Source organism: Triticum aestivum, chromosome 4B (genome assembly GCF_018294505.1).
Source record: "Triticum aestivum cultivar Chinese Spring chromosome 4B, IWGSC CS RefSeq v2.1, whole genome shotgun sequence".
Taxonomy (NCBI): Eukaryota; Viridiplantae; Streptophyta; class Magnoliopsida; order Poales; family Poaceae; genus Triticum; species Triticum aestivum.
In genome coordinates this window covers 652,809,664-652,829,128 of record NC_057804.1, presented here as the reverse complement: position 1 = coordinate 652,829,128, position 19,465 = coordinate 652,809,664, and the positions used below count along the sequence as shown (strand labels likewise).

At 41.9% G+C, this 19,465-nt stretch overlaps 1 long non-coding RNA gene and 1 pseudogene across 3 annotated transcripts; both read right to left on the bottom strand.

Annotated features, from left to right (window-relative positions):
• Window positions 1-1,880: 1,880 nt before the first annotated feature.
• LOC123089642 (transcription factor BHLH6-like) lies at window positions 1,881-14,762 on the bottom strand (annotated as a pseudogene).
• Window positions 10,724-14,006, bottom strand: LOC123089643 (uncharacterized). 3 transcript variants are annotated; one of them, XR_006442340.1, is made up of 6 exons: window positions 13,723-14,006; window positions 13,109-13,200; window positions 12,176-12,877; window positions 11,772-11,847; window positions 11,202-11,260; window positions 10,724-11,099 (listed from the first exon to the last, which is right to left on the bottom strand). It is a non-coding gene; the product is annotated as an uncharacterized lncRNA (long non-coding RNA). The 3 variants fall into 3 exon arrangements; XR_006442339.1 differs by having other exon boundaries at window positions 12,176-12,842; XR_006442338.1 differs by having other exon boundaries at window positions 12,176-12,829; window positions 13,723-14,005.
• Window positions 14,763-19,465: the final 4,703 nt, after the last annotated feature.

Below are 19,465 nucleotides of genomic sequence, written 5' to 3'. Positions count from 1 at the left end.
CGGGTGCTGGACAGCATCGGCATGTTTGTTGCAACTCGATCGCACGGGGCCGGGGTTGAGTCCTTGTGCCGTGGTGGTGGAGCCCCTCCCAGTGGGTGGTGACTGGGTGCAACGGGTGCTGGACAGCATCGGTATGTTTGTTCCAAGTCGATCGCACGGGGCCGGGGTTGAGTCCTTGTGCCGTGGTGGTGGAGCCCCTCCAAGTGGGTGGTGACTGGGTGCAACGGGTGCTGGACAGCATCGGCATGTTTGTTGCCACTCGATCGCACGGGGCCGGGGTTGAGTCCTTGTGCCGTGGTGGTGGAGCCCCTCCCAGTGGGTGGTGACTGGGTGCAACGGGTGCTGGACAGCATCGGCAATGTTTGTTGCAACTCGATCGCACGGGGCCGGGGTTGAGTCCTTGTGCCGTGGTGGTGGAGCCCCTCCCAGTGGGTGGTGGCTGGGTGCAACGGGTGCTGGACAGCATCGGCATGTTTGTTGCAACTCGATCGCATGGGGCCGGGGTTGAGTCCTTGTGCCGTGGTGGTGGAGCCCCTTTCAGTGGGTGGTGACTGGGTGCAACGGGTGCTGGACAGTATCGGCATGTTTGTTGCAACTCGATCGCACGGGGCCGGGGTTGAGTCCTTGTGCCGTGGTGGTGGAGCCCCTCCCAGTGGGTGGTGACTGGGTGCAACGGGTGCTGGACAGCATCGGCATGTTTGTTGCAACTCGATCGCACGGGGCCGGGGTTGAGTCCTTGTGCCGTGGTGGTGGAGCCCCTCCCAGTGGGTGGTGACTAGATGCAACGGGTGCTGGGCGTTGTGCAGTTGTTTGGTTGATCGCCAGATCTGGCGGCCGGGCCAACACGTGAGGGGGCTGGCTCTGGCTGGGCCTGTGGCGGAGACGCGGGAGGCGGACTGGTGTGGTGGCGTTGCTTGTCTGTCGGTGGCCGAGGCAGCTCGTCTCCAGTGAAAGCTTCCACTTTTCTCTTCCGTGAGCTCATTTGCTATTCATCTCTGTACTAATCAATATGGCAAATTAGACGCGGCCTTCCGTGAGCTCATATTTGTAGCATAGAGATTCATCTATATATGTACGAATCAACATGGAAAATTTAGCCGCGACCTTTCGGTTAGGCTGCGCACACTGGCACCAGTTCTTTTTGTATCTTCAGATCGACTCTGTCTTTTGGATTTTGCCCACAGCCGTCGGCATGTCTCCACGTTGCTCCGCTCGAGGTTGGAGCTCCTCAGCACATGGCGCCAACGACCAGCAGCTCTGGCCGCCTCCGCTCCACGCGGACGCGGCTCGCCTGCTGCACCCCCAGGACCCTGCCATGGAGGCATGGACGAGCCCGACGTGCCTCTACTCCAGCTTCCCTTCTCACGCCTCCCGTCTAAGGCCCCCCAAGATCGATTCAGAGCGCGCTCTCCCTCCTGCGTCCGCTTGCAGGTAGCACCACTACGCCCGGAAGCTCCGACGTCAGCCAGAGAAGCAGCTCCGCCGCGTCCCGCAGTTCGGCCGGAGAAGCAGGCTAAGTAAAGCATCGCGGGTTGATTTCTAACAAAAGCAGGGGGTTTTGTGTAAAAACAAAACGTTTTCTCAGTTATTCACTTAAAAAGGACTGCGGGTTGAATTCTCAGAAACAGAGGGACTTTTCTGCATAAATGACAATGACGTACGACAAGAAACGATCGCCGCTTTATTATTAGGTATAGATATAGATATAGATAAAGATAAAGACTAGAGCATAGCTTGTTGAGATGCGCATCGACATGGTTGGGAAGCACATTAGTCACATCGAGATGACTAAATCATAGGTAGTTGGGATGCTCATTAGTGCATTATTTGCAATACTTAATCTTCATCCGGCGGACTCATAGACATCAGTGAGGTTCTCCTCATATCGAGATGTCTGAGTGAGTTTGTATCATCTCCTTGATTGTTTGAGCACCACGCATTCCTTCCATCTGAAAAATATAATTAGATTATACTAAATGATATAAATGGCTGCTAATATTGGCACAAAATATTGTCAAAGTATGTGCATACAAAGATTTGTGCATATTATAACTCCCCCAAAAAGTATAGTTACCAAAAAATACCTGATCATGCACGGTACACATGTCCTCGTGTGAGAGAACACATCGTGAGTGTCAGGGCAGCGATCCCTGATTTTGGGAGATGGCTGGGCATGAGAGATGGAGTGAACAGAACACTATGAAAAAAATCTATGGGCTGAACTACATATACAGACCCAATAACAAGAGAAACGTCGGGATATAGTTTGGGCAGCTGCAGCCCTAGCCTGACTGACTTTTCCTACTGCGCGAACATTAGGCTCAGTCCGGACTCTCTTTCAAATTGAAGCTTCGCCAAAACAACCTTGCCAAAATCACATCCCAAATGTTGGAGTTGTCTCGAATATAGTCTACAAGCTAGGTTGCAGTTGGACTTGGAGTCGTATTGTGTGTGGATAGCGTATGAAGTCGTGTCCTACTATGACAGTTGTATCCTAGTCCTTTTTATAATATGAGGATAGACACACAATGTAACTTATACCAACATAATAGCACATATACAAGGGAAAGCCGGCGGCATGTGCTAGCGACTAGGTGGCCGACGTGCGGTGTGAACTTCGTGCAATGGTGTTGCCCAGGCTGGCTGGTTGGTGTGTTGGATTTCTTTGTTGGAGGCTAGAGGCGCCGTGCGAGACAGATAGCCACACGTGAGATATGTTTGTTGTTTGCAGGTTTTTTGTCAAAGATTGCTGAGAGGGCTCAAAGATGATATGAAGTGGAGGACATTGTGTCGTACAAGATCATGCATACACAGGCTGTTCAAGATATGCAGGGATGTGCGAGCAGTCATAGTGCAGGGTGGGTCGAACAAATTCGGTTGGGTCGGACTAGAAAGTTTGACGGATTGGCATGAGTCAGTCAGTATAGAAGGCGGCGGTGGGATCGACGACGATGACATAGGAGTGTGATGTTGATGGTGACTGACTTCTGGGGCATGGAAACACGTGGCACATGCCTGAGGGCTTGTGTGGCTTTGACAAGACTATCGCGCGGGGTTGATTCGAGGTGGTGTACACACGAAATTTGAAGTTGACGGTGCGCGAGGGTGGACTGGTCATCTATCATGGATTCATGTTGAAGGTGGAGATGGAGTCTGATGAAAGATTTCACTCGGTGCTAATTGGCTACATTGTTAGGATCCGGAGAATCGAAGCCTATTTCAGCCAAAAAAGGTGAGTGATACATGGTTCGGAGTCAAGCCCAATGGTTTGATGAATACTGAAACTCATGATCGATCGGTGGTCATCGGTGGTACTCTGTGGCGGGGTTGAGTGGTGTGGGTTTGTGGCCCTGGAGACTCGACTGGGGTAGCAGAGCCTCGACGCAGTAATAGCGGCATGGTGTGAGGTAAGGACGTGACATGGAGACGGGTCAGGGCTCCGGTGGTCATACATGTTGTGAGACAAATGTGAATTTGACTTAGATGACTACAATCAATGGTGAAATTCTTTCAGGTTTCAGCTAGGCGGTCAAGAAAGAGCGGTGATGTTGAGTTCACATAACACTTATATGTGACACCTTATAAGTGGGTAGTTAACTTTCACGCAGATCGATGATTGGTGTGTGATGGCGTTGAATGGATACTCCGAAAGTTGAGAGCACAAACTAGAGTAAAGATGAACTTAATTTTTCTCAAGTGTTATTGTGATCAAGAAAAAAGGGACTATCGTTGCAGGTGGAGTCACATGGAGTCTGGGTATAGCAACGGTACTGATGGGATAAACTCAAGTCCAATGTATATGAAAGTTTGACACAGACGAATTCAAGGTGGTGGAGAATATTCATAAAGTTTGAGTTTGTTGGAGTTGTGTTGAATATTATGTATAGGTAAGTTATAGTTGGACATGAAGTCGTATTATGTGTAGACAAGGTATATAGTCGTGTCCTAGTAGGACACTTGTATTCTAGGACTCTTATATAATATGGGGGTAGACACACGATGTAACCTATCAAACACAATAGAATAGACACGCGGGGGGTGGCGTGTGTTGGCTCCCTGGTGGACGGTGTGCGGTGTTGTCACTATGTAGTTGGGAGGAGCACCCGTAGTCATGTCCTGAGAATGTAGCCGAGTTCAGTGAACCTCGTTAACGAATCTCAATATCATGTGTCGTGTGATTTCTTGGTCCTCGGATGATCGATGATGGCCTCAGATTAATTCTAACACAAAATAGCCTTAGTGAACCACGACCTAATTCATGATATAGATCTCCCATTTTTTTCTTTCAGAGAAAAATCATTCCCAGAGAGCACTAGCAAGCACATGTGTTCACAAGCGTAAGTCAAGTCACACATATGTCTAACAAGTTGTCATGCAAGGATATACGACCACGATATACACTCATATAAACTCACAACATGATCAAGCATAATTGACAAATATATCAGACAATGATCTGGCTTTACTGATTCATAAAGGAAGGTATGGTATTTTGAAAAACATATAATAAACATAAAAAATAAGATCCCCAATAAAAGCCAAAAGCCCTATAAATGTTCTAGGCCGACATTTATTTCGTTCTCCTCATCTTGATGTTTCTCCATGTACCCAATGATGTGCAAAATGCCAAACCAGTAAGCTAGACTAACCTCATACGTTTAGAAGAGTCGGGCACCTCAAAGATGAGATAACCTAAAATAGTTTGATGGGCCATGCCGGACACACACACCTTACAAGGCAGATTGATAAACCAATCCTCATTTTCCTAATTGATGATGAAGATGGTCAAAATCATAAAACGACGAGTCCTGAGAACCATTGGCTCCATAGAGTAGAGCATGATTGTGTTGCTAGGAGAGGGACAAAACGCAGAGGCTTCTATTCCATATGACATTGTTTCAACCGCAAAGAACACAAACTCCAAACAAAGAACGTATCAGAACTAAACAATGAATGAAGATTAGTTCCCTTGGCTCTTGCTGCTAGATCGGGTATCAAAGATGAGAGGAACTTGGGGAGATTCAAGGAGCGAATGATACTTTTTCAGTGGTTATTGTTTATTCTTGGCATCCTGTTAGGATGATGGGTGAAATAATTAATTTTTGGAAATTATTTCATGGTAAATCTATTTTGCTTTTTTTATAAAAAAAACTATCCATGAAACCTGCAACTCATTCCTAAAAATTATATTAATTTTCTTTCCATAATGGTTTTTTAAAACAACTAATGCCTAGTGCCTATAAAACATGATGTATATCTAGTACATACACGTTTGTTCATCTTAGTCGTCCAATGACAAAGGAAAAAAATAAGAACATAGGAAAATTGAATGATTTGTAGACAAATAGAAGACGGGAAGTATAGTAGAAAATAACTCTTTAGTATACCAGTTCATTGGGAATCCAACATACACTTGATGCCATTCACGTGGTGACATCCCTCAAAGAAATCAAGAGTAAGTGAGAGGAAGAGATGGGAGAAATTATTTTTGTTAGTGAAATTTGAAGAAGAGTAAGTGAGAGGAAGAGATGGGAGAAATTATTTTCGTTCATGTAATTTAAAGAACGATAGGAGACAATAATTGGTTGGTAAATGCTTAAAACAATGGTGGTTACCTCAATGAACATGTTATGGATGATGCCACTAGCCACGGCAGTGATGCTTGTCGAGATCACCTTGAGACAGAGCGACTCGAGTGCCTCGCACACCTTTGCAATGGCGTTGTGGGCATTGCCATGTCTCATGCTCACCATTGTCAACTCCTCTGCTACCTGCGTCACCTCCAGCTGCAGAACTCGTAACCATGTGGTTATTCAATTATATGTTTTGTGATAGTGTTGTTGCATAGAGTTTCCCTAAAGGTATTCATATACGCTCTACTATCTCAGAAATGTTTTATTTTCTAATAGATGTTTCACACATAAAAAAATATCTAGATAGAACTAACCAACCAACCCACCCATCCCCCACTTATATATTTAAATTGTTCTACAAGTTTGTCACATTTTCATCAGAAACACCTGCACTACATTAAAAATCAATTATAGTCTGGTTTACATATTTTAGACTTGGCATACCAAACCATCTTATATATCTAAGACTAGAAAAGGACAATAAGCATGTGGTTGTCTGAGATAAGATGGTCAGCATCAACCGATGGAACACTAGATGTAACCATGACGTACACTAATCCCCAGTGAGTGCCACTTGAAACTCAATATTCAACGGAGCCGAAGCAAGAAGAACTTTTTCCCGGCGTACGATATTATATAAGCTTAGATATTGGAGACTAAGCAGCTTATCTCCTACAAGGTATCATTTGAAGATATTGTGTTGAGGCATGTTTTTTTCTCATAAACTCTTGCCAAACTCATCCCTGATTAAGCACCTTGAACAACAACCTAATGAGTAAACACATGATATTACTTTCAAGGTCCTCAAACCTCAGAAACCCCAGGTCCTTCATTCGACATAGAATATCTCACTTAGCTAATCATTATTTCTGTCTATGCTCGTCACATCCCTAGGGACATGTAATAATACATTATTTCACTTACTCCATTGGGCATTTGAAAGAAGGATAGCATAAGCATCGATAATTAGTGAGTACCATATTGATGAGGATAAACGAAACACAAGTGGTTTTTAATGGTCTGGGTATGTCATAGCGAAAAAATCTTCGCTTGCGTGGACCCTGAGATTAGTTCACTCGCCCCGTATAGAAGTGTGATTCATTTTCCCGATTGAATACATAGCAATACATCCTTACAGCTTTCTGACTTATACAAGAAACAATTTTGACATGTGTAAATTGTCAAAAATATCAAAGGAAGTAGGCTTGGTCACAAGATGGTACATCCGTATGGAGACAACAATCCATTCTTTCTCCTCCCTAACTCAACAAATCCATTCCTTCTATTTTATATATGATAAATCCAATCATTCATACCTTTTAAACTATAATTTTGTTTGTGTATTTTTTATATATTTGTAATTCTAGCAATAAGATCTTTAGATCAAGGTTAATCTTGGATATAGTCCATAATACACGCTAATTACATTGATTCAACAAATACTTTTGTAAATAGAGTTTCAAATTATGTGAAACAAAGTGATATGTAAAATATAAATATTTGAAATTTTCAAAAGAATGGAAATGAGTTTTTGAGATCATTGAAAACAGTTTTTAGCAAATGTGTGAATTAGTTTTATGAAATAATTAAGAAAATTCTTTTGAAATAGTGAAACGGGTAATTGCAAATATGTGAATCTAATTACTTGAAGTTTGGAATTGATTAATTCGAATATATTAGACTTTTAAAATATACTTCCTTTTATACAAAATAATTGAAGTTCTACATTTGTTCTAATTCAAACTTGCTTATGTATAACCAAAACTATAGAAAGATGTGCTATAATCTACAACATGAGATACACATCATACAAAAATATATTTCATGAAGAATCTCATGAGACTAATTTCATGTTCTGGATAAAGATATATTTTTCCATAGAATTGACCAAACATAAGAAAATTTGACTTATGAAAAACTGAGGACTTCAATTATTTTGAACGGATGTAGTATTAAACATATTTCTATGCAATTTCTTGAAATATTTGAAATGATTTATTGAAATCACTAATTCCAATGTGTGAAATTGATTATTTCAAATATAAGAAACCAATGTTTTCCAAATACATGAAAGATGCGAGTGTTTCAAATATGTGAAACTGATTGTTCCAAGGTGTGAAATTGATTATTTCAATATATAAAACTAGTTCAGTCAAATACATGGTGCAATATTTAGTGTTCTTGGGAAGATGCTTATTACAATTTGTGAAACAGTTTTTTTAATTGAAATAGATTTTTTTATTTGGGTTTCACTCTAACATGTTTTGTGAAATGTATGCTCTGAAATTTAAATGCCTTTTCTTACATTGATGTTTTGAAATATTAAATTTAGTTTTTTGAAAAAAATTGAAATCATTTTTGAAATGAAAATAGCTTTTGAAAATAATTGAAATTTGTTATTATTGAAAAGTATCATATTAGTTTTTTCCAAATAACTTGAATATGTTTCACGAAAGAGTTGAAATCATCTTTTGAAATGATTGAAACCGGATTTTTCAAATCAGTGAAATAGTTTTCATAATGCGTGAAAGTAGTTTTATGAAATAATTGAAATGTCCTTTTTTAAATATGGGAAATGGGTTATTTCAAACATGTGAAACTGGTTGTTTTTATTTCTGAAATTGATTATTCCAAATATATGAAAAGGTCAATTTTCAGATATACAAGACATATTTAACATGTGAAACTGATTATTTCAATGCATAAAATTGGTTATATTTGAAATTACTATTTCAAGTTTTGAAAAACTTTGGATTATTTTGCATATTTTTAAAATAAAAAAAGTAAAAAAATTATGAAATGAAATTAAATTAGATGCGATAAATATATATTTAATTGGTAAGTACATTAGCTTAAAGTGTAAATGATGCATATGCAGGATTCTTCTAAGATAACGCATGGTGGGGCCTGGCCAGAAATATGAAGGTGGAAACCCTAGTAAAGAAGTGGAAACCTAGTAGAGAAGTGGAATACACTAGATACCTGGTCCATATAAAGCTAGCTTGCAATACCCTATTGGTGCATAGCTCACTATTAGCTAGCTGGTAGCACTCTATTTGGTGCATATCTCACCAATAGCTACCAGAATCGCTAGATTTACCAATTCCAGAAAAGAACCCTTATAGTACAAGAAAATGCCCTTCCAACTACCGGGTACCATTGGAAGATACACACTTCCGGTATCTCTTCCATTAAAAGTTCTGTTAAAATATCGATGGGTACCTTCATTAATATTGATCATGCTTTCAGCAACCGATGCATTTGGGACCAAAATTACCATAAGAAAATCAAGATTTTTAGGTGGTACTTGGACAATTCGACTGAACATAGAAATGTTCCTTGCAGCGTGTAAAGGCACGAGCGCCCTTGGCTTTGGATACATCTAATTGCAAATGATAGCTCGGGCTAAGTTCGCACCATTTGGATGACAGTCCAGCAGTAACATGATTTGTGAGCCATGTAATGTTATTAGCAGGTGGTTTTATTCACACCTATTCTTCCTGTATGATATTTCGAATCATGTAACTTTTACAAAATAAAATAGTTGTCTGGCAGGAAATATTCCCCCCTTTTAAGGGAAAACTTGTGTGGTTATCCGAGCAATCACTACTTCCACAACGCTATGCATCTCAGTGTTTCTAACTACTAGTACCATTTCCCCCCTCGTTTTGCTAGCCACAGCTCCACCTGTTACGATCACTTCATTTTTGTCCCTAACTTTCTTTCAGTCCGGAGTTAGCAACAGGTGAATAATTACCTCGATGATTTGGACCGGATACGTGGCAGGGGAACAGAAGGCACCATTTATGGATGAGGCCGAGGTAGTCGGGGGGGGGGGGCAACAGAGAGCATAAACATGTGAAAACTAGTAAGGAAAACGTTGATGAGGAGAAGACACCCCCGCAATAAGGAGTTTGCCTACGCACTTTAGGTGTCTTTTCCCTTAAACCATGTACGTGGACCTCATTAATACTACTAGTCACCCTCTCCTCAATAAATACACTTGCAAGTCAAGCTCCCGTTGAAAAGATTTTTATGCATTGCTTGGACAAAGGTGTGTTGCTTTTGTGACAAGGAGAAAACAATTCACCACTTATTTCTATCATGGTCGTTTCCCACACTTCTCTAGTGTGTTGTCTAGTGGGCGGTCGAAATGCCGAAATGGTTGTATTTTTAACAGGACAAACGTTCCAATTTTCTGCAAGTTAGCTACCAGCAATACCCATATATATGTCCAGTTTCCTACAACATGTGGAAGCATGACCTCCCGTGGCTTTTGGTAGAGACTGTGGCTCAGGCTACATTCAACCGGTTTGGATGATGGTTGAAGTAACATGATTTGTGAATGAGTTATGTAATGTTATTATCAGTTGGTTAAAATAATTGTGTGTGTTAGTTACTGTGGAATATTCTTATTTGCCGAGGTGCAGGCACACCTATCTCCCTCACTTCATTTGGATCTAACTTCCTTTCACATGGGAGGCTGCACTGAGCAACATGTCACATGTGAATGATTACCTCGAGGATTTTGACGGGATTCGTTGCAGGGGAACAGATGGCGCCGTTTATGGAGGAGGCGGAGGTAGTCCTCCTCATCTTCTTCGGCGGCAAGGATCCCACGCACTACCCCAAACTGACTTTTTCCTGACGGCCAAAATCCGTCAGGAATGAATAGATATTGTCAGGAATGAGCCCCTACCGTCAGGAATTTCCCGTCAGAAACAGCTTGTCAGGAAAGATTCTTGTTCCTGACGGTCCCCGTCACGAATAGTGTTCCTGACGGCGATTCCTGAGGGGAGCCCCTAGCCGCCCGAACTCAAATTCCTGACGGCCCCACCGTTAGGAGATGCCGTCAGAAAACTGGCCGTCAGGAACATCTTCAGCTAGTGGCACTCAGGACCATACCTTCAGGAATGAGCTCAACATATATCCATGACGGCTAGCTTCGTCAGCAAAGTATGAAAATGGTCGTCAGGAATCAACCAAGACAAACTAAAAATATTATTGGAAAGCAGCCACATGCATACTAGTTGTGGCCTAGTATGCAAATCTTTTCACAATCATGCATACACAAAGGTCACACGACCCGGTTTAAAATCACAACAAATTCCTAGGCCACAATGTACCCATCCAATTTATTTAAATCTCATTGTTCACAAGATCCACACATTCATATCCAAGTCATGATTCATGGAAGCTCAACTTAACAGGAGGTGTCACCAAGTCAAAACACGCATACTAGTTGATTCCTAAATTGCCAGGAGAAGCAATTGACAAAGAAACCCTACCTGCACTGTAGTTCACAATATTAACCACTAGTTATACTACTGGAATTCCTAAATGTTTGTCCTGTGTTGGAATAGAACTATGCTCATCCGCATGAGTAGCATGAGGATGGTCTTCATCATGGGAACATTCTGCCAACGAAGTATCAGCATTCCCTTGGGCTTGGAAGGTTCCATTCACCTATACACCAGAAGAATATAGGAGATTTAAATGAACAACGGTGAAAGGCAAAACTGTGATACATACAGGTTTTCAAAGAGGTTGCAAAACTGTGATACATACAGGTTTTCAAAACTGCCACCAAGCAAGTGAAGAAGACTTCTCTTATTGCCAAGTACAGGCTGCAATTATGAAAATGTAACCGGAACATAATGAACAAAAGAAAAGAAAAGGGAAGAAAAATTAAATGGTTGCAATCCAATGCCCTATATCCATAGTATTCATGGCAAATGAAATTTTGTGATGACCAACCCCCTTCATAACTTTACGTGATAGCAAACAAAATCATCACTTCATAGGAAAAATCTAAGTATGCCAAACACTAAACTGCATGTACAGAACTAGCACTACATGTAGAAAACTAGCAGTAAGCGGCATATTTATAGCTTTGCAATGCAAGTTCCGAACATCAGCAGTTTAACATCACTACAAGAACTTGCTGTATTTCAAGTAAGGATGGAACATGGGCATGAGCTAAAACAGTTGGAGAGCCTAAACAAGCTGCAAGGCAATCCGAATATTCATCATCTTGAAAATGTTAAAAACAAGAAGGAGGCGGGCGATGCAAAGCTAGCTGATAAGAAAAGACTAATATGACTGGAACTGTCCTGGGGTGGTTCCTTACAGACTTACCAGAAGTTCAAGTGGAGGTGCTTGAGGGCCTTCGCCCACCCAAGGGTCTGGTGAGGAGAACGGTGGCCCCAAGTACCTACAACGACTTCTACTCAGAAGCTGTATTCGTGAAGAAAATTATAATAACTGGGGACATACTCATAAATGCAAGTTTAGAGGAATATACATCGTGTAGTATAAGTGTTATTGGAGCAGCAGGGTGAAGCTAATGCACTGACAACCTTTTGCTATTCTACTTCTATGTTTGTGTACACAAGTTCAAGAGAAATGCAAAGGATGCCATCATTATAATTCAACTGTACTGATCATCATGGAACAAACAATTTATTGAAAAACAAACATGTTACATTTTAGATTAACATTTGTTGTAGTTTTGAATACAGAGCAAAGGTGCAGGAACTTACAAGACACTTTTGAACATTACATTATTGATGGGGCCACAATCTCCACTCTCAACCACATTTGCAAACTTCCAACTTCATGAACTTGCAAGTGTTCATCTTTGTTGCTGCCATAGGCCATTCTGCTTTTCCTACATAAGAGAAGATGCTCTTCTCACAAACAACCCACACTCAAAACTCGGAGAAAACTCAAAATAGAATAAAACAGCAGTAGGTGAGGTTCAGAACGAGTTCATGCTGGAACACAATCAATAGGACACTAATATTTTCTCTGAAGTTGAACAAGAAATTTAAATCTAACATAGCATCAGATCTTCAGTCATGCAAACGAGCAAATAATTGAAATACTAAGGTGATAAAACTAGAACTAGATCATCTCAATTGGCAGCATACAGGAACACACATCTCACTAACTGAACAAGCAAGGGGTTCAAGAAATCAGCGAGGGAAGAGGTGAAATAATGGAGTACAGAACATAAATTTGGCTTCTGGAGCTTGGTGTTGCAGCAGTCTAAGACGTGGCTTTGAAGATGGAGAAGAACAGCAACATGTAGATGCAAGAGACGATCAGCAGCGGGTGTTGACAGAGTTCAGCAGCAAGCTGTCGTTGGGGAAGAGCAGCATCGTCGTTGGAGGAGGTAGAAAGTTTAAATTGTGCTGCAAAAAGGCTCTGAATACTAAATGAATAAATGTTCTATCAATTATCTACAAGGAAAGAAAACATGTATGAGAACAAATAATCATTCTCAGGTGGTTAGTCAAAATATACATGAAAGACATCTTCTATTCTGTTCTCAGGTGGTTAGGGATAGCAATATATGGACAAGGATGCCGCCAAACACACCAAGCATGATTTATTGAACATGTGCACATATGGTTACCCACAGAAGAGTTGACACATGATAACAATATATGGACAAAGAAAGCATTGTGTACCTTGCTGCTTACAAGGAGCAATCCCTCCCCATGGTCATCCTTCCATAGTTACTTGACCCCCTCCCCATGGTCATCCTTCCATAGTTACAGATCTGAGAACACAAATTACATTAGTGATCCATAATCCACCATATTACGTAGAAGCATAATTTCTAACTCAGTCTGCAGGGCCATACATCTTTCCCTACATAAGGGAACATGTTTTTTCAACAAACTAGCCATACTGAGAGGTCAAATGAAACTGAATGCAACTTACCAACACGCTTTTGGTCTGAATAAATGATCATGAGCCACTCCAGAAACATAGCGAATTTATCACAAGTACTACAAGATTACTCAATCAACATCGTTTAAGTACAAAATGAAATTGTTAACTAAAAAGGCAAAATGTACCACTGTACACAGATTTGAAAACTAATTTTCAATCTTAAATAGCATTTTCTTCAACATATAGAAGTTCTTTGTATCGACATAAAATGCACAAAAGTTACATATTCAAAATTAAGAATGAAATATATTTTTTTGTAGCTCTGCAGCACATCTAAACTATTTGACACAACAGCCAGATTGGGTACGGAAGATGAGAAAGAGGGCCTGGACGGGCAGGGAGTCACCTCTGCACGGGGAGGGAGGCGGATCTGGAAGTCGCCGGCGAGTCGGAGTGGCGCTCGACGGCGAGGGGGGCGGCGCTCGACGGCGAGGGAGGCGGCCGATCGGAACTGGACGGCCGGTACGGGGGAAGTGGCGGTGCTGGACGGGGGAGGTGGCGGCGCTGGATGGGGGAGGTGGCGGTCATCGTGGGAGTGGGAGGAGTATCTCGATGGGGAAAAGTGGATCGTGTTTTAGGTATTTTGACCGAGCCCTCCAGTTGAGAGCGAAAAACACCCTGGGAACGAAATTTCAGCGCGCATTTCACTCTCAAAACGAAAATATCACGCGCCTCAGAAGAGAAAATATCTCTGGGTCCCCCATAGGTATCTTCCTGACGGTCACATAGACGTTCCTGAAGGTGTGCAAAGTGATTCGCGAATGTGCAACTGCGTTCCTGAAGGTTGTTGTCATTCCTGAAGGTTATTGCCGAGAGCGTCAGGAACGTAACCATCTTTCGCCTCGGTTGACCATCCACGTCAGGAACACGTACACATTCCTGAAGGAGGTATCGCGGCCGTCACCAACGTGTCTGGCCGTCACGAAAAAGTCTGTTTGGGGTAGTGACGCCAACGTCCAGCTCCTCGCTGCCGGTCGAGGCGGCGGCCTCCGCCATGACCGTGGCTGCGCAGCTGTAGGGCGGCGAGAATCCGCCGCTCCTCGATGTAGGCGATGGCGTCCTGGATGATGGACGCCTTGTCCATCTAACGCCTGGCGCACGGACAAAATCAAATTAAACATGCATGCAGCATATGTAGAACGTGTTGGCAAGTGCTCCTCTCGTGCTGACGATCTGTACCTTGGTGATGTTTGGAACGACACGGCGGATGGCGTATAGCTTCTCGTTGAGCCTCCTGCGCCGGTGTCTCTCGTTGATTATCTTCCTCCTCTCCAAGCTGGTGACCTTCGTCGGCCGCGAGGTGGCGCCGTCAGGCGAGCTCGTCGAGTCGTCGTACAGGCCGGACAGAGAGTCCTCGGCCGGCAGGTGCATGCTCCAACAATCCATCTCGAGGAAGGCATCGTGCGCACTGCGCGGTAATTGGCTGATTTACTACTTTCGCATCGCTTCCCCCTAAATTCAGGACCAAATCTGGATCTGTGCGTTCATGTCACCGTCAATTTGGGTCCATGAACTTTGGCGCACAAGTTTTGCATCAAGGAAAAATATACTCCCTCCCATCCATAATTCCATATTACCGACTTTATGCTAAACCAACGTCAATTAATATGGATAGGAGGAAGTAGCATATTTAGACATATCTTGGGTTACAGTCAAAACAAAGCATCAGTTACCGAAGTTGATGGTGTGGATGAATTGTATGATAAGATTTAGTCCATTGGGTCCATTGAAGGGAAATATAATTATGTAGAAAAAACTAGGGTAAGTATAGCCAAAAACGTTGCCTAAACAAAGGGAGCCGCTACGCGTCGGCCGGCGGATGTATTAGAAACATCCGCCGCATGGAGCTCCGTTGGATCAGCGCCCTGACAGCCGTCGGATCTAACCACCGCGCGCGCGTGACCACCTCTTATTTCCTGCAGCAGGCGCTCTGTTTCGGAAACATATTCCCCTATCCGCCGTCCTCACACGCTCTTATTTCCTGCATCAAGCGGCCAAGGGACGCCTCCATCACTGCAACAAAGGTCTTGTTGCAGAATTTTTTTTTGCGACAGAGGACTTGTTGCCGATTTTTCTTTTTGCAACAGAGGTCAAGTTACATAATTTTTTTGTAACAAAGGTGATGTTGCAGAATTTTTTTCCATCTTCACCTTTTTGCAACATAAGTGTTGTTGCGGAAGGAACTTCTGCAACACAAGTGTTGTTGCAGAAAAATTGCAATGGAAATCATGTGGCAGAAACACCATCGTCCCCCCGCGGTTTGCAACTCTGTCGTTGCAATTGCAATAGGGGGTGGTCGGGGACGACTGGAGCAGCTCCCCTTGAAGCACCGGTGGGTCACCTGCTTTGTAACAGATGAGAAGAAGACAGCGGTGGACAGAAGAAGAAGCTTCAAGTAGCGGTGACGGCCGGCTTGCCGGTGTTTGCCCGATCTGGAGGAGGGTGATGGGATGAGGCGAGGGGAGGGAGAAGATCTCGGCTGTCGAGGAGAGGAAGACAAAGGGAAAGGGGAAAAGGAGACCGGTGGCTGGAGACTCTTCTCGAGACGATAAGGTGGAGAGCTATGAGGGGATAAGCGGTGGTGGGCCCCAGGCGACACGCGTCAAGCGGGCGAGGCGGCGGACGCAGCGACTAAATCAACCGGTTGATTTAGAACGTTTCCCCTAAACAAATGATCATGACCATGTACATTTCTTCATAAATCAAAAGAGCAAGAGCACCCTAAAAAAGCCAGCGTGGAATGAATAGTTGGCATGTCACCAACGCATGCCAATCACCCTACAAATTTACACAGCGTGAAAGATTTGTTCAGTAACCTTAGTTGCATTTATAGAAAACTTATAGTTTCACAATCCCTAAAATCAATAAGAGAGTTAAAACTTGTAGTCATCTATTCAGCCCCCTCCCCCACCCCCTAGTTGACATCGATGTGGCACCAGCATATACTGCACCGCACGTTGTTGTCGGAATTAGTTGCAATATGCATCAACGAGATTTGATTACATAGCAGATGAACATCTGGACTTATAATATGAGAACCCAAATTCAAAATAGATATGATTTATTGTATTGTTGTAATACTTTTTTATGTAATTAGCATGCTTTGCAGGTGGCATGGTTTCACGGTGAGAGAAACATGTTAGTGGGGATCACCTATTTAGTTATACTAGAAGATAACACTCATGTTGCCGCATGGGCCGCTGAGAACATGGAGCTTTAAGAAATGGATAATTTGGCAAATGACATTAATGATTGCGTGATTAATTATGATAGTGTGATAGTGATTCGTGATTTGTTGATGTGAAAGGGCCACATGCGTATACAGACAGATAGTGATTTGGCATGCTCATGGTGTGGCGTACATGCATAATATGTTGATGCACAACTATTTAAGAATAGATGATAGGATGTAGCACTAACAAAAAAATAGTTTTGCTAAACTGAGGGTGTAATTTTTCGAAAAGCGGATTCCCCGGCCTCTGCATCATCAAGATGTACATAACCATCTTTATTAAACAAAAAGTAGTTCGACTTGTCATACTATTTCTTTTTTTTAAAGGAGGAACGAAGCCCCGGCCTCTGCATCAATTGATGCATGCAGCCATATTTTTAAATAGGTAGTTAGGTATGAACACAAAGTCTTAGATCCACAAATGGCTCATAAACTGAGCAAAAGAAAACAAGTATAGAAAGTAAAACTGCCACATCCGACAAGTCCAAAAACAGACTACGATACCTATTCACCTAGCCTATTATTAGCTCGCCGTCCAAATCGGCTGAAGATAGCATGTGCGACCGTCTCCCACTGGTTGAACCCAATAGCCATAATCTGCCTGGAGTCCGCATGAGTGAGTAACAACCACGTACGGATCCAACCGGTGGCTTTGTAAATAACCTGTAAAAAGTTGTTGAAGTTCTTGTCATTAAAAATCATGTCGTTCCTAGTGTTCCATATAGCCCAAAATAATGCACATATTCCAATCCGAATATGTTTAGCTATGGATACGTCTACTCCGTTGAGCCACGTCCCAAATAGTGTATTAATGCTCGTCGGTGGATTAATATTAAAAGCTATATGCACAGTGCGCCATGGTAGTTTTGATAGTGGGCATTTGAGAAAGAGGTGTCATCCATTTGTTAATTACCAGCAGACAACAAAATGGGTCAAATGATTGGGCAATGCCATATGCAGTGCTCTGATAACTATATGCATTGTGGTCGGGGTCCCTCCGTAGTTAAATTTGAAAGCGATGTGACATGGACAGTGCACAGATCTCTTGCGGTGTGAGGATTGTAGTGCATTGTGCCATAGTGCTGCTATGTGTACTATTATGCTTATGCACGCCATATGCTTCTGCTGAGTTAGCTGCACTACCCCCATACAATTGCTATGACAAGTGGGAAATTGGTTGTGAAAACCATTTAAAGGTCTAGAGTGACATTTTTAGAATTGAATCAGCGTGATTTAGCAAAAAGAGTCTTGCTTTGAAACCTCTTCGATTAAAAGGATTTTCATAGCAATTTTTTAGGAATATAATCCTTGGCAAATTTTCCTATATGGGTCGTTTGATTCGTATGATTTTGAATCCTATATGATATATTCCTAGGGATTCCTTTGTACTACATTTCATAGGAATTTTAATATCCACTCAAACATCTTGGAACTACCCTTTTTTTATTGCAATCAAACAAATAAAAATCATGTAGGATTACACGTATTCACGAAAAAAAATCTTGTAGGATCTAAAAGGACATGATTGTAATCCTACATTTTATTTTGTTCCTACGTTTTTGGAATCCTCCGAATCAGTGAGGCCCTCAACGTGCCCAAGGAGCTGAACAAGTGGCGGCTGCCATATGGTTTACACCTGAGATCCGTGCAGATTATGTCTCTGAGATTGATTCACGGTTATGTGATGTTGTTGTGTGCAAATTTTACTGTTATTTATTGTTCATCTTGACATGTCTATATACATAAGTAGTTGATCCCATTACTTTACTTATCTCAAAATGTACACGCCACCTCATCAACCTGTACTATTTTTATTTCTCTCAACATGCATATAAGGGAAATGGTACATATGTTATTTCTCTCAACATGCACACTTCCCACTTCATCAACCCCACCACTTTCATTCCTCTCAAATTGTATGAGAAATACTACATATATTCTATAAATATCTTATAACTGTATAATAATCAAATACAACAAATAGTATGTTTGTAGTCTTCACTCTCATATTCAAATTTTAGACAACCAAATCTCATCAAATATATATTGCAACAAATTTCTGCAGCAACGCGCTGGGTATCATCTAGTTTCTAGTAATTTTTACCAACACGTGCAAGCTAGAAAAATACCGGTAATTGTACTTTGTTCATGACCACATCAATGCACGATACAACATGTAACATGGAGCAAACATGCCTGTCGCCAACAGTGTCTATTTCTAAACTGCTAATCAGTTATCACCTAAACTGAAATATATGTTGTCCGAAAATGCTTTCAGTTAAACTTGTGTAACTTTGGCTATCAAGAAAAATTAAAGTTGTTCGCATGGATAAGTTCAGTTCCTTGTCATCGAAAATAGTTCCACAACTTATACTTTTGTATAATTTTACGAACACATAGCTAAAAAATGTCGATTCAAAGGTGTATGTTGCAGGCGTGTCAGTCCCCGAAATGACATGTGTATTTTTGTTAATGTCTAGAATATTGCTTATCATTAGCGTCTCTGTCGGTTGGGGATTAGACTAATCCAAAATCGGCCATTAACGGTCCAATATTAATTGGCCATTTTTTGTTGCAAATCACATGTTCCCGACACTAAAATATGCTATATTCAATACAAAAAAAATATTTGACAAAATTGTTGCCTTGATTCCTTGTCTTTGAATCCTTGAACAACACTAAAATATCAGGTTCTCTGATTCTCTCAAAGTCACAACCAAAACAAATTGCTAGCAAACAACAATACATCACACGTAGTGCTAGGAATAGACCCGAATTATTGGTAGATTCCCGACAAATGGCTTGTCAGAGTGATAAATTGCCCCAACTGATTAATAGTGACAATATGGGATAATCT